The sequence below is a fragment of the Cryptotermes secundus genome, unplaced genomic scaffold (genome assembly GCF_002891405.2).
Source record: "Cryptotermes secundus unplaced genomic scaffold, Csec_1.0 scaffold271, whole genome shotgun sequence".
NCBI lineage: Eukaryota > Metazoa > Arthropoda > Insecta > Blattodea > Kalotermitidae > Cryptotermes > Cryptotermes secundus.
In genome coordinates, this window is record NW_019731219.1 from 613,645 (window position 1) to 630,289 (window position 16,645).

Here is a 16,645-nt window from a genome sequence, read left to right on the forward strand (position 1 = left end):
CAGATTCTGCAGAAAGGTATGTTAAAAATATATTGTAACATTCGATGTAAATACCTTTTTTGTTGTTACCTGCTTGATGTATATATAGGCTGAAATTATACTACAGTATTCGATTTCACTACGAACGCACAGAAAACAGATCACACTCTGTATTTTAGCCACGATGCAGCTGTCTGCTCATTCAAATAGAAGGGGCAATAAACTTTTGCAGCTCTAACGGAAGGTCTTAGCACTGAAGAAGGGACCCCTCTAGCTTTCTCTTGAATAGCCATGCTTTCATTCTTCTGTCCTTCAGTCAAAAGATTCGAAAATCCGAAGAGTGTAAGCAGGGCTAGCAGAAGACCGAATGATTTTATTGCTTCCATCTGTTTTATGACACCAGGGACTGCTAAAATTCGTCAAGTGTTACAAACAGAAATGAATTTATAATGCAGAACAACTCTGTGAAGAACTGGGAAACCATTTTTGCAGTACACATCAAAATTAAAACAAAAAATTGAAAATAGAGTATAACACTTTGTATTAAAAATTTCAAATCTTCTGTCATAATATGCGACACTATGTTCTTTGCTGATATAAACAAAGTTAATACCATCCATTTATCATAAAAATTGAGCAAGATACAGCATTTTTGAACACAACGCTTAAAATTGATTAAGCGCCTAATAGGAACGGACATTTAAACGCGCACCAGCAGTGGGCATTTAAATAAACTCCGGCCAGCTCAAGTTTACCACTATTTCGAAGTCTGGCGTTTAAAGGTTAATCTTTAACATGTTTCAGTAATGTGATATTGCGTATTCCACTTTCTGCTTCTTACCTTATGCTGAGTTTTCAGTCTTTTATATATACATGCTCTTCATACAAAAATTTGTTAAGCTAGGTTAGAAGTTACTGATAGAAGTGATGAAGTACATAGTTTATTCATTTATAGTCTAGATTCGATGCAAACTGATGAATGACCTTATGTATTCGTGGTATTTCTATAATCTACAACTTTCAAAATATGTACTGGTGCTGTTTCTTGCATAATTCATCCTATGTGTATTATTGTCAAATTCTGTGATTAGCTTACTGTTATCAGGAATCTGGTTGGGTAGGAGAGAGCCCATTATGAAGAGGACAGTAGTTATGACCTTCTCAGTAATTGCTTTGACATATTTGATTTGGCACTGTAACAATATCAGTATTTTTTGATGAGAAAAATTTATGTTTACAGTTTTAATTGTATCATGACAGCATCTTAAGACAAGTCCTTAGTGTATGCAAAGTATAAGTTTCTTTTCATGGTTATGGAAGTTTTGATAATTTAAGAGCAACAAATGTGTGTGAATATACTTGGATGCCATAAGATACTGTTGTCCTTGGGGTCCACAGTATAAACTGGTCTTTCAGTAGTGTTAAATGAGCCAAATTTTGTAAGGGGCCGTGTTTGATGGAGCCTTATTCTGTATTGTACTGGACTGCATTATGGTAGAGTTCCACTTTGTATTATAAGCATATGAATAACAGTTCTGTGTATCAGGTTTGGAGTCCGAACCATAAATTGGTATATAATAAGTGTACTGTGATCATCTCCAATTAAAAAGCAAAAATGTATAATTTCAGCTCCATAGCTGGTGAAGTAATTATGATAGTAGAGTGGCTTCCATGAATTGCAGAATAAAAATACCTACAGAAATTTGTAAATGGAAGGAGAAATTTTACGTAACTGATTTTAGGCTCTCGTGTAGTTTATTATTGATATTAATTCTTTTCTTGAGTTGTTGCATGCTGTGGATGTGGGTGATGTTGGCAACTTCAGGGTCCAAGTGTCAACCTGAAACTTGAGGTAACATGGACCTCTGAAATGTTGGTAGCGTACCCACAACCACACAATGTAACAACCCAAGAACAGAACTAACATAAACTTTTCTTGCATTTTGTTCAAGATGTTTTTTCAAATGTAACCTGTTTGTAGCAAACTCAGTATATGAAATAAAGGAAATTTTACATACTTTAGCTTTCTTTTATATATATTTATGCCATTATATAGTGGTTGATATCTTGACTGGAATATCAACTATCCTGACCAAGAAAATGCTGAGACAGTACCTGAAAAGTAGATTGTTGCCATTTCTGACACAGCCTTCAAAATTCATCGTCAACAATTTTAATTTGTCAGCTGACACTATATAGCCAGTTCATTTGGAAAGTGTCATTAAATTAAAATGAACCAGATCAACTATATGACATTTCCAATTGTGTAGGTTATCCTAGTGTAAGGCCTCTTACACTCATCCCTGTTCTTCCATAGATCCTTCTAACTTTTTCTTGAACCTCCAATTGTTCCTGTCCCTTCAGGAATTCAAATGGATATGGAAGTATGTCATAAACATAAAAACTAGCTAACTCTCAGATACAGAGCCCAAAGGTTTAATGCCACTGATGCTACCACCCGCCATTGTATGTGACTCTGAGAGCCAGTTCTGTCCATTTCTCACCCTCAGCCTATTTAAGGTGTAAAGTTTACATGTGGACTAATATTTTTGCTTGCCTATAGGATAATTTTGCAGTATTTGTGGTATGTATGTTCTCTCCCATAAAATTTGGCCATCAGCGTAAGCTGAATTCCAGCCCATTTTGATTCTCTTGTGCTTCCTTACCAGTATATTTTACAGCAAAATTAGAAATCAGTGAGGTCAGAACATCTTATTTCAGCGTAGTTCACCTATTCAAACTCTGGTAGATATGCTGTACATAAATATTTCAATTATCCTGACAGAAAGATTCCTGGTGCCTTTTTCTGCTAGGGGCTGAGTCGACCCCAGGGCCATAGTGCAGCTGGAAGGATTAGGTCTATTGAAAATAAATCCACCTCATCAGGGCTCCAACCCGCAACCTCCTGGCTTGTAGCATAGTGCCTCAACCAACTACGCCACCACGTGCCCCCTGATTCAAATGTATTTAAGTGAAAACTATGGTAAAATCTGTATAACTAAACATTTATCAGATGGTTTTCATTCAGAATAGATTTTAAACAAAGAGATGTCCTATGGCCATTTTAATTCGACTTTTCTTTAGAATATGACATTAGAAGGACTCAAGAAAACCAGAAAGGACTGGAATTGAATGGGAGAAATCAACTTCTGGTCTCTGCTGATGTTAATTTATGGAGAAAACATAAATACTGTAAAGAGAAACACAGAAGCTTTATTTTCCACTAGTATTGAGGTTGGTCCAGAACAGGGGTCTCCAAACTTTTCGAAATGCAGGCCACATTAGGTAATTCAGCACTTTCAACGGGCTGGGTAAAATGAGAAATTAATAACTAGGTATATGAGTTTTATTGAAAGCACAGAATTTCATAAACTAAATACAAAGTACATGAGAATAAATTATAGTATATTAATGACAATGGACAGTAGCAGCAAATGCTCATATTTTCTTCACAAATTATAATAAAACAATGTGAATGATGGAACTCTTTTTGCATTCTTAAATTCTGATTAAACTGAGGTGATTATCTGTTACAATTACACTGCACCACTGCAAGAAGCCTTGTGCAAAAGACGGCTAGTAACGAACTGCTCGCGCTACCTACATTGCCACGAAGTGACACTGCCGATTGAGGCCGAACAAGTACGAAGAAATACCGCACAGTATACGGTCCAGGATTAGTAAAATTGTGAATAATATTAATATTAACATAATATGGAATACCAATATATTTTAAACACAATCTTAATTAATGAATTTGAAATCTATGAACAAGTTTTTTTTTTCCAGTACTCATTGGAAAATTAGTTCAATTGGCGCATTTCTGCACAATTCTTTCATGGGCCGAATAAAATCACATTGTGGGCCGGATGTGGCTGCGGGCCATAGTTTGGAGACCCTTGGTCTAGAATTTAGAGAACACAAAGTATATGTTTATGCCTCATCATCAGAATATGGCACAATCATAATTTGAAGACAGCTAATAAATGTGCTGAAAATGTGGCAAGTTCAAGTGGGAACAACTAACAACAGTGTTCACAGAAAATTAAAAAAAAATTGTATCTGTTAATACTTGTCACCACTCAGTTTAAAATAATTGTTTTCCTGTCTGCTGTCCAAAAACATAATGATTAAAATATGCAAAACTCTGTTTACCTGTATTTTTATGTTAGTATGAAACATGGTTTCTCTCATTAAGACTAGATCATAAGTTTAGGGTATTTGAGAATAGGTTGCTTAAAATATTTTGAACCCAAGCTGCTGGAAGTAACAGGAGGTTGGAGAAAACTGCATGAGCAGGAGTTTCATAATGTATGCTCTTCATCAAGTATCATGCTTAATATGATAATGAAGGTGAGATGAGCAGAATATGTAGTATGCTTCTGTTAAATAAGAAATGCATGCAGAGTTTTAATTGGAAGACTTGAAGAAAAGGAAAACATAGCTGTAAATAAGAGGATAGTATTAAAGTGAAATATGGTTGTAGGGTGTGATATGACATCTAGAGGCTTCAGAGTTCCATAATCACTGTCACATGAGAATTCCTTGAAGAATCAGGCCACAACAGCTTCCTTCCACATTCTTTCCAACGCATTGTTCACTCTCATCAAGTCATTCAACACTGTATAGCCTTGCATCATTAAATAAACTGCAAATAAAGTTCAGGTAATTTCTTGACTAGCTGAGCGAATTCTAGGTGCTCAAGAAGGACTCTGATCCATGGAGCTAGCAAGATTAAATCTGTAATCACAAAAAGAGAAGAAGAATAATGAAAAACACTATATTAAAAATGTTGTTGCATTTCTTTTCTGTACACAGATTGAAATGCATCCATTTGTTTTCAGATTTCAATAAATCCTGGTGTACACAACAGTTTTCATATTACATTAGTGGTGTGTAACCCATGAACTGAAGAACATTGTTTTTGAAACTGATGTTTTTATGTTGTATGATCATAAAGCGTTTATTGACCTAAGTACTATATTTCTGTTTCAGATATGAATACTGCAGTGGCTTTGCAAAATGTCATGTGTGTACTGTCACCATCTGACCAGGGGAAGATGCCCATACCTTCCTGGAAGGAAGGCAGTATCGCTCCCACCAGAATCCGTAGGTCAGAAGCAGAATTGACAAAAGCAGCAGAATGTGTCCAGAAGGGCATGACTTTCCAGAATGTGTCTGACATCTTCAACATACCAATCTCAACAATCCGTTTCTACATGGCCAGGCGAGGCATTCTTCCTCAGCGACGCCGAGGTCGTACTGCAAGCACACAGCATTCAAATTCAGGTTCCAGTCAGTTCATGATGATGCATTATAAGCTGGAAGACATGAACAAGAAGCAGTCCACTCAGTGAACTGGTTAGCACAGTTTAGCCACTCCTGATGGTGCAAGCAAACATAATTTCATATGAAGGTTGCTCCTTAGCCTCTCATTTGCTGGATAGATAATTTCATCTATGAAAGGGGCTCAGCTTTGAGATGGATGAATTGCAGTAAATCGTTTATTTGGAAGAGCTCTTGTGACAGGATAATGTATTAAAACACAGAAACTGTTTGTAAGTAAGGAAAATCATAATTTTATATAAGAAATTTCAGCCATTATACCTTATATTGATTAAGAAGTAATAAATACCATCAAGTATAACTTGTTATAGTTAGAAACTTTATTTACTGGATAAAATATGCCTTACATGTTTCAGCCTTATAGGGTGGTAATGCATATTCATGAATAAGACCACATTTGCCTGAGCCTAATGAGACAAAAACTTGTAATGCCCATCAGGATTAACTTTCATGAATAGCTGTCAGGCTGGGGACACCTTAATGCAACCTGGATTACCAAACCCACATGGTTTGATTAATAACTGATGTTCACTTAGATTATTAGTTGGTTCACAGTGCTTTGACTTTGAGTTAGCTGGTCTGTGATCTTGAAAAAATGAATTACCACTGCTCCAGCAGAGGCTGGATTGAATGATCAGAGGTGATTTTATAGTCAGCTAAGCTGCGTTTGGTGTCTTTCAGCTGTCAACACATTGAACACTTCCACTCAACCATATATATAGTTTGTACTGCCAAGAATTTGATCAGCTTGAATTAGTGTATTATCCCTCACATCAGATATATTGGTTGTATTGCTGTACACTGGTTGGTTGCCAAAATCTTATCTGTGAAAATAAGTTGTTGCACATGAAGGTGAGATTGGCATTATTCACTTTCCTTTCTAATTATTTTCCCAAGCATGATGTAGAAAATTTAGACTTTATTTTTTTGTGCTTCAAGGTAAATAAAATGGTGTATGCCTAATTATTTAATTTCTTAAAATTGTGTAACTTAGTAAAATTAACAGACATACATAGTTTCCTTTCATTGTTAACCTGTGAGGTCTTGGGTACCAATTAAATGTCCTGTGGTATGTAATATACACAGAACCCTACAGTAACTAATACATGAGTAGTCATCACAGCCTAGCCAGTAGCAACTAGTCTTTCTTTGGATCCCCTTTCTCATGATGTCACATTCAGCTTCACATAGCATGCTTATGAGTAGTTTTTCTCAATATGCACTTCTGGAAGTGCATGTCATTCAGTCCACAAAGATATGGAGTTCTTCCTAGCTGACTTGCCTTAGGGGATGTGACACCAAGACAGTGACTTTCCACCAGCCATGTTTTATTAAATTTAAGGTTTTGATGTGAAGCAGGGCATTCTTTATTGCGTAACTTTGACTTTCAGAACCTAACCATGTATCATGTGTTGGTTGCATGGGAGCTGCTATCATCATGGTGAATGTGAGGTAGGAGGAGGAAGTGAACTGATATACAGTGGGAGCAGGGATGAGAGTGTGGAGCAAGCTTCTACTGAATGGGAAAGAGTCATATGATTAAGGAAAAGGGTTTGCAGAATAGAGGTGAAGCCAGACTTTGCTGACTTCATGTCTTTCATCACAATTTAAGTTGTGGGGGTGCTTAACTATTTTGATCGCTCCCCTGACGAAGACGAGATGATAAGCATGGGTGTTTGCTAGGACTTCAATTTTATTGAAGTTGATCCTGTTTTCAGTCTTGGTTTAATACACTTACTTGACTACTGTTGATCATTGTGTCTGTGAAGTGTTCCATTGTCATAGGTGAGATATGATTGCTTGCTTGACCATGTATACTTTGCTACAGAAGCAAGAGATGTAGACTATCAGAACACATTAGAGGAATCAGGCTGGAGAACCAAGACCCACCTATATCCAGAAGTTTCATCGTGAACCAACACAGCAGCATCTTCAATATAATTGAAGCCCTAGCAAATATCCACACTTATGACCCCTGCATAATCAGGGAAGTCATCAAATCTGCTAAATCTTCCACAACCTTGATCAAGAAGATGGAGGACTTGAATAAAGTCTTCACTCTCTTCTTGCAATCACTCTTTTTATTTACATGGCTTCTTCCCATTGGATAGCTCCACACTCCGCGCCCTATTCTCGCTTCCACTGAAAGGCCTATATATCAGCCCATTTCCATCCTCCTCCTGGTGACTGCACTACTTATCAGAATGTTTGAACATCTTAATCATATGACTCAGTGTGATCTAAAAATTCAGAGTTACTCAGTGAAGAACTTGGCCTTGCTACATATACATATCTTCAATTGAATAAAATTTAGTTCATTTTCCAAAACCTGGAAATTAAAACTATGAATTTGTATACAACCTGAAAGAGACATTACTGTAGATGAAAGTCTGCTGTTGTACAAGGGAGTACAACGTGGGTATTCTATACCAAATAAAACAAGCCATACTTGGAATAAAGACATGTATGCTTTGTGAGATAATACTTCGTAAACAGTGTCTAACCTGGGTTACTGTAGGGTAGTAAGGAAAGTGGTTAATGTATGGGAGGCTTTAAGAGGTACATCATGCATTTATTCTCTATCAGAGACAGGAAATTCATACTTCTTCATATTCTCCTTGTACAGTTAATCAGGGTTAGTTTGTGAATTTTGTTCTATTAAAAATTTTCACCTGGCAGATATTTACTAGTATGTTATTTGAATCTATTCCATGAAGATGAAAACCCTTGACAGTCTTGAAACTCCGGGTAATGAGCAACCTTCGGTTAATAGTCTAGTGGTAAACCAAGTGCCATTAATTTTATATTATGTGACAGGTCAACCAAAGAATGAACTACACCGTTCACATGACAAACCTTTTAGTTAATTTTAACCAAAGCACAGATATTGTATGTTACTTCTTCTGGAGTGGCAAAGTACATATGTACTTTTTTATTATTTTCTCATTGCCATATTATTATATTATGACATTACTGATCATTATAGTGATCTGTAGTGTTTGTAGTAACTGTATTATGAGTATAATTGTAATTTGTAATTTGAGTAGTAATGAGATTGTGGAGTTTTATATTGCCTGCTGTGTGGTGATTATCTGTAGTCATTTATTTAAATAGACACCACTTTCAGCCAGTCCTTTCAATACATTTAAGGGCAACCATTCCCATTTTTTATGATATAGTGCAGTTATAAAATCATATACAGTTGTTATATTACATGTCTTACATTATATTGGTCCTATATATTTTCAAAAGTTTTGACAGGCAGAATTAAGAAGCATATTTAAATAACTTTATTAGCTCATATTGCCCAGATTAAGTGTTGATTGGTGGACTGATTGAATATACAACATCGATTATTCATAACTGCCAACACACAACACAATAAACCTTAAAACTTCCATTAAGAGTAAAAAAGAAATTTTACACAACCTAATTTTTAGTAGTGATATTTCCCCCTCATCAGCTGTAATGGTTATACATCATAACATGGTCACCAGAACCATGTCTGTGAAAACACATGTATCATGTGAAAATGAGATTGGCATATTGACAGGAGAGAATTTAAGAAGTACAACCTTCCCCTTAAAATCTTGTGATGAAATTCTGAAACTTAATGAATATTTTTGTAATACTTAGAACATCGTGGCAGTGTGAAAGAAGTTAGAAAGAAATAGAGATATTTGAAATTGGCATATAAATTTTCTGAGACAAAATAAATTGACAGTTGTGGAACCAGTCTATTTTTTCGTTGTTCAGAATTTTGATATAGTCACTAAATAAGTCAAATATTTAAGATTAGGGCAGTGAATTGTGTCTTAATACACTGGTCATATGTAGAATGTTATGTGTACCTAGAATATAAAACCAGTATGTTATGATACATTACTATTAACTATTTTCCACTAAAAATTTGAGATATGCTTGATATGTTAGTTTTCTATAATCCTGTTTCATCTATTGTAAAATGTTGAAGCAAAGTTTCATACACTACTGATTTGCATTTTATTTTTTTATATATGGGGCATAAAATAGAAAAATGCTGGGGAAATTGTGTCCTGTCTGTTCATCAGCAAGTTTCATATCTAAAACTATTCCTCAAATTCAGCTATATTTGGTTTTGGAGGTCTGCACTAAAGTTGACAGGAATTAATTCAAGCTGTGTCTGTCCAATGGAATCCCTGCCTTACATGAAGTTCAAACCAGTCTTTATAATTTTTCTTAAAAATTGCTTATCATACAGTACGCTGATATGTAACATATGCTGTATCTCATTAAGACCTATGACTTTTATTTGATGATTTTTTAACATTATGTATGTTTAATGAAACATGGAAAGTATGGTTCTCCATAATGTTTTACATTGGTTATTTGACAGTTCTGTCGCATTAAGTTTTTTCAGGCCAATAACGTAAGCAAAATAATAAAGTATTCAGTATATTTTGAACATATGTGTAATCTATATTTTTTAATCACAATTTGCTGATCAACAAACAAAGATTTTTTACTTAGGAAGGAAAGATTGTTTCATATAAATATGTCAGTCTCATTTTTGGACTGGAGAACCTTAAATTATCAAGTGTGTTCTAAAAAGTATGTCAGAATTGAATCAGTATTCTGGATATATGATTCATATTGATGTTGCAGTACTTTAATTAGATTGGAGTTATTTAAAAGTAATAAATTTATAATATTATATTTAAGCATCCTGTTGCACTCTATATGATATATGACATAAACACCGTCCCAAGTGCAACAATTTATTGTAGTTCTTTTGTCTTGCCCTCTTCTACACTACATGTTTTAGCCGCAAACGGCCATCATCAGGTGTATCCACTTATGTAGCTGTTACACTGCATCTAGTTTAAAATTTAAAACCATAAGTCTTCACAATTGTTCTTTTCGTCGTTACCAACAGGTTTTGATTTATCAGAATCTACTTCGCTGATATCTGTCTGCTTTGTGCATTATCTTTGTTGCCTACACTAGTCAANCTTAAAAGTGCTGGTTCATAATGTCAAAATTGATGAGTGTAGGCAACAAAGATAATGCACAAAGCAGACNAGTCAATTTTGACATTATGAACCGGCACTTTTAAGATCTTCAGTTCTAATTTAAAATTCTCAGGGTTACTCGCCCTATGTCTCTAGTGCTGCAGCGGCTACTTCTTGTTTTCAGCACTGTTATTCTGTGTAGGCTCCCTGTGTGCAGCCGCTGCTTATCTTTACTACACAGGGAGCCTACACAGAATACCAGTGCTGAAAACAAGAAGTAGCCGCTGCAGCACTACAGACATAGGGCGAGTAACCCTGAGAATTTTAAATTAGAACTGAAGATCTTAAAAGTGCCGGTTCATAATGTCAAAATTGACTAGTGTAGGCAACAAAGATAATGCACAAAGCAGACAGATATCAGCGAAGTAGATTCTGATAAATCAAAACCTGTTGGTAACGACGAAAAGAACAATTGTTAAGACTTATGGTTTTAAATTTTAAATTTTAAACTAGATGCAGTGTAACAGCTACATAAGTGCATACACTTGATGATGGCCGTTTGCGGCCAAAACATGTAGTGTAGAAGAGGTCAAGACAAAAGAACTACAATAAATTGTTGCACTTGGGATGGTGTTTATGTCATATATAATAAATTTATGATTTTATTGTAATCATTATTACAGGAGGCGTAACTTGTCCTTTGCTGTCTATAGTCTGTTCCATTGATTGGGAATTGGTGCTCTAGAGGGCCTTATATTATAAATAATATGCAGAAAATGTATCCTTTTGTCAAAACTGATGACAGTTCATGTAATCAAAGTAATATATACATACAATGCATTCACAGATGCCACCTGTACTTAAAAAAACACGTCTTGAGACTGGAAAGAATATCACCATGTGCTGTTATGAACCACAAGTAATTTCTGTAATCTTTATATGTAACATATACAGGGGATGGACAAAAATATGGAAACACTCAACAAAAAACACATTACCATGACTAATATGGTGTAAGACAACCTTTGGCTTGCAGAGCTGCTTCCAGTCTCCTTGGAATGGATAAATAGAGGACCTGTGTGATTTGCAAGGGAATCTTGTACCATTCTTCCTTCAAAACATTGGCAAGTTCTGTTAACGATGATGGAGGTGGATAGTGCGCATGCAGATTGCTCTCCAAAACAGACCACAAAGGCTCAATAATATTGATATCAGGCAATTGTTGGGGCCATGGCAGACGTGACACATCATCTTCATGCTCAGAAAACCAGTCCTGGACGATGTGAGCTGTGTGAACACGGGCATTGTCGTCTTGGTAAATGACATCACCATTGGGGAACAAAATTTGCACCATAGGATGGGCCTGGTCACCCAAAATGGTCACATAGTCGTTGGCAGTGGCATGACATTGCAGGGTAATGATGGGTCCAACAGAATACCATGATATGGCTGCTCATACCATGATCGAACCCCAGCCATATTTCACTCTTGGCAGCAAACAATCTGGATCGTAAGCTTGGGATGGCATTCTCCAGACGTGAGTCGGCCAGAAGTCAGAAACAGTGTGAAGGTGGACTCATCCAACCAAATGACCGTCTTCAATTGCTCCATGGTCCAGGTTTTATGATTTCGGCACCACACTCTCCTCTTAGTGGCATTTTCATCACTGATGAGTGGCTTTGGAATTGCAGCTCATCCAGAAATATCCTGCTTGTGGAGTTCCCTTCACACTGTTTTGGTGCTGACAGGGTTTGTGAGTGTGACATTCAGTTCAGCAGTCACTTTTGCAGCTGTAGTCTTCTTATTTTTCGTCACAATCCTACGCAATGTTCATCTGTCTCGATCACTCAAGACACATTTCCGTCCACGCTGGTGTTTATCAGATGCGGTTTTTCCAGTCCTCCCGTATGAGGTCATAATCTTGGATAATGTGACTCACGAAACACCAAAAACCTCGGCTACCTTGGTTACGGAAGCACCCGCCATACGGGCCCCAACAATTTTCCTGCATTCGAGTTCTGTTAGCTCTGACATGATGCACTAAAAACTGCACAGAACACTGTCTTGACATCAGATGAAGCTTGCAACATATTGCGGAGGTTTTACAGGTAGTGGTATTGGGCAGATAAGACAGCGTCACCTACAAACGTCGCTATAATAAATAATTCCATTCAGGCATGCATTTCACAAGGTGTTTCCATATTTTTGTCCATCCCCTAGTATAAAACTTATAAATGGAATGATTTCTAATTTGATTGTTTTCCTTCTAAGTATTTGTCAATCTACACTGACACCTACAAAAAGGCACTTCTTTCACCATTACTGCCAAATGTAAGAAATACATGCAAAGTTAACTTACCTTTATATGAGTTGAATATGCTTTTTTTTTCCTCCCCCACCTTTGCATCATGTGAGAGTGCTTCAGTAGAAGTGTGTCAAAGCATAATTTATGGGCATTAAAATTCAATAGATTCATGCCTGAAAGTGATTACCAGAGCTCAGAGTTCAGTGGAAAGTTATCCATGGCACACTGCACATGACACTATTTAGGCCACGTTATTTAATATCTAAGTTGATGTCTGCCACCTGTCAGACATAGATATTCATTAGAACTGCTTCTCTAGCATTTTTATATCTGTATTCACCTAATGATGATTCTGTAAGAACCAAACATGTCATTGAAGCAGTTCTGATGAGCATGATATGTCTCTAAAAATTTGATTACCTTGTAATTAATGCTGGCAAATCCTCAGCATAGTCCAGATCTCTTCCTCTGTGGTATTCACATCTTCAGGCATATGTAGAAGATATTCATGTGATACTGATTTCATTGAAATGCTGATGTCCAACAAGCTGTGCATGACTGGTTTTTGTTAGCAGAATATGAAATTCTAAAAGACAGGCATCAAGAGTCTGATGACTCAGTGGGATGCATGACTCAGTATTTGTGGTGGTCTGTGTGTCATTGGGCCAAGAAGATCTCTAGTAATCAAGCTCGGGTAGGTTCTGTTGATTCTCCCTTGTAATATTAAAACTTAACACACAAAGACTACAATCAATCAGATAGGCTGATTAGGCATTTATTGTGTATATGTGTGTGTGTGTGTACTGCTTCCCAATATGTAAACAAACTTTTCATGACATCTCCACTCCTGTTACATATTTTAAATTGTGATAAAGGTAATTTAAATTCTAGTTTTACTTAGCAGCTCTTGTGATCTCCATAAACCTCGCATAAAGTTCTTGTCATTTTTAATCCATAGGTGTAAATGAGTTTAAATGTTAGACCACAAATTGAAACAGAAGAATCATAGATCAAATTTTGAGATGTGTGTAAAGAATGGAAAATGGAATGACATTCTTGAAAATATTTGCAGGCAAGACAACATGGCAAAACTAGGAGGAGATCCAGACAATCCTCAGAAAAGGATATTTAGAACATATGAGAGAAAAAGGAAGAGGTTGAAAGGAGGTTAACATTCAATTGAACTGTCAGAAAGGTGAAAAATTCTTTACAGCATCTCTGTGCCATTAGATAATTAACTAAGCAAGAAAAAATTCTGTCTGTGAGGGTCTCTTAATGTTTCCACACAGAATTATTTTAGGCTATATATTAAGTATGCATAATATAATAACCAAATACCAATTCATCTGTTATTCTTTGCATCTGATAAATATCCTGTCACATCAGGAGATGATGTTTAATTTTATGAAAACAATACGGACAAATTAATGGAAAAAATATTATAAAGATAAAAAATTTGAGAGTGGGGTGGGGGATTAATTTGAGGGTGGGGTGGGGGATTTAGTAACTCATAGAAATAAAATATCTTCTTGGTGGGAACAGTCTTGGAACGTTAAGGTATAAGTATCTATCTCCTGTACCCAAAATAGAGTAGCACCTTCCTTTCCAAATTTCTTGGTTGTACCACTGTTAATAATACAGTAATGAAACAAAAGACACTAACCCAGCAACACTGAGGTGCATTGTATAGTTAGTACCTCTTAGTTTCTGTTTACACTTTCGTTGGACACCTGAAAACTTCTGGTGCTGTCAAGAATGAATTATTGCATCTGTAATCCTAACTCTAGGACTTGTGTGATGTCTGAGAAAGAAATACGTAAGTGGGGACCTTGAGAACTAGGCTTTAAGATTGCTGTTATTTTCTAAGCATATTCTCACCCTCACTTTAATATCCTGAGAGTAGTTTAGTCGGTTATTCAGCTATTTTATGATTGTCCGATACTGAGGTTATGTCTCATGTAGTATCTGAATAGTGACTGGAGGAATGTTAGGATACTATTCCAGCATTTACCTGGAAAAAAAAAATCATTTTCAACAACTGGAATTTGAACCAGTTGCCTGCTGAATACATGGCACATTTGATAATACTATCCTCATTTTGAATAAGTTTATTGTTAATTGAATTAATTCTGAAATCATGAATAAAATATTAAATAGTTAACAGAATTCCATAATCTGATTTTTTGCAGTACCAGTAAATGAACTGTAAAAAACTGGCTTAATTATCTCATAGGATATAGGACTTTGTTGAAAAAGATATTAAAAATGATGTATACGATGTTTTTAAGCACTTAAACAGTAAATAATTCTAAATCGGTAAATATATAGTAACTTACATCTGGTAGATGCATCACTGTGAATCATATATTGCTCGTGAAATATGCTTGTGTGCAACTGTATGTGTGGTTGCATGCTTGAGTGAGAAATTAGGGATGGGGGAATAGACATAACAGGAATAGTAGTCTTTATGTTGTTCAATGTCATGGCTCATAAAATAAATGTTCCATTTATAGACTCACATTATTTACATTGTTTCTTGTTTACCTGCCCAAAAATGAATAATCACTACAGAAATGAGAAAATCTACCTCTGATGCAAAATTTATTGGTGTGACAGTTCACATAAATAATGTGAATATTAAATATAAATAGCAGTTGAACTATTTTGATCATGCTTTTGTTGCTTATATTCAATGTTAAATAAAACATCTCTAGTATATCTTACAAGGAGATAATAAGCATCTTGGATTTATATCTTGCGAAATTGAGTTCCAGGGGATATTCATCTATATTCCTAAGGTCCTTTGATAGAATGTGTTTACATTTATTACCTTTATATTAATGGTTAAATCTGAGGCCTTATTATGTGATACTAGAGACTGGATGGGTAACCTGAAACAGATTTTATTTCAGCTGTTGCTGTAATCCTACCAGATATGGTGTTCTGCCATGGTCCAGTTCCATATGCAGATAAAACACAGCAAATGAACCCTCAGAAGTGATTCCTATAATTTTTCAAACTCAAAGAAACAGAACATTTTCGGTGCGTAAGAGTGCATGTGCGCTTGCGGGTGAGTGGGTGGGCATGAAGGTGAGTGAGTGAGTGTGAGAGAGAGAGAGAGAGATGTATATCTGTATGTATGGAAATTAATAAAATTTAGTCTTGGGATAGATTTGTTTTCCTTTCATGCTACATAACTCTTTATAGATTAGACTGCAAGTCCTTTGCTTTTCAAAAGTTCGTGGAAATGGTGTAAACCATTTAACAGTTAATATATCATATATGATTATGCAATCTGAACAAGAGGAATTAATCTGAGTAGCATTAGTTTGAGATTTATAATGCACTGTAGGTGATCCCTCACATGTAACAGCTTGATTATTGTGGAATAGGGGCCTGCTAGTAATACATTATATAAATTGCGGAGATCATATTGAGTATATTTGACTTTCTGCTAATACTCCAGGATCGAGGCACGCAGTAGCATAGTTGGTTGAGGGACTATGCTACAAGCCAGAAGGTTGAGGGTTCAAGTCCCGATGAGAATTTGATTTTTTTCAATTGACCTAATCCTTCCAGCCGCACTATGGCCCTGGTGTCGACTCAGCTTCTAACAGATTCTTATAAGTGTCTTTGCTTCATGGTAGGTAATGTGTTTTCAGCTTTCTAATTAAAGAGCATGTTTTACCTTTTAAAAAAGCAATGAAAGAATGGACTAATTACAAATGAGATTAAATTACTGAGGTCACCATTCTTCACTCTATGTTTCTCTCCATCATACACTTGTACTAGAAGTTTGAAAATTCAGTTTCTGCCCTTTGTATCAGTATTTTATTATCCTGAATTTGCCAGTATTTATTTGTTCAAGTATAGTCAGCTTTCAGTAAGTGTGCCTCACAAATGACTGTTTCATGCATGAACTTTACATTTTCAGAGTACTCAGTAATGAATTTTATACCATAGGATAAGCATTTGCTAATCAGTTTTTCTGCAGACATTTATGGTGATCATATTAAATACATGT

The 16,645-nt window shown here is 35.8% G+C and overlaps 1 long non-coding RNA gene across 6 annotated transcripts in view; it reads right to left on the reverse strand.

The window, feature by feature from the left end:
* Window positions 1–3,749: 3,749 nt before the first annotated feature.
* Window positions 3,750–16,645, reverse strand: part of LOC111866430 — a 42,285-nt gene continuing 29,389 nt past the window's right edge. For all 6 annotated transcript variants that reach the window (XR_004513214.1, XR_002843140.2, XR_002843141.2 and 3 more), the window contains 2 exons: window positions 5,050–5,241; window positions 3,750–4,719 (listed from right to left, as the gene is read on the reverse strand). This is a non-coding gene — a long non-coding RNA (uncharacterized LOC111866430). The remainder of the gene's footprint in view (window positions 4,720–5,049; window positions 5,242–16,645) is intronic.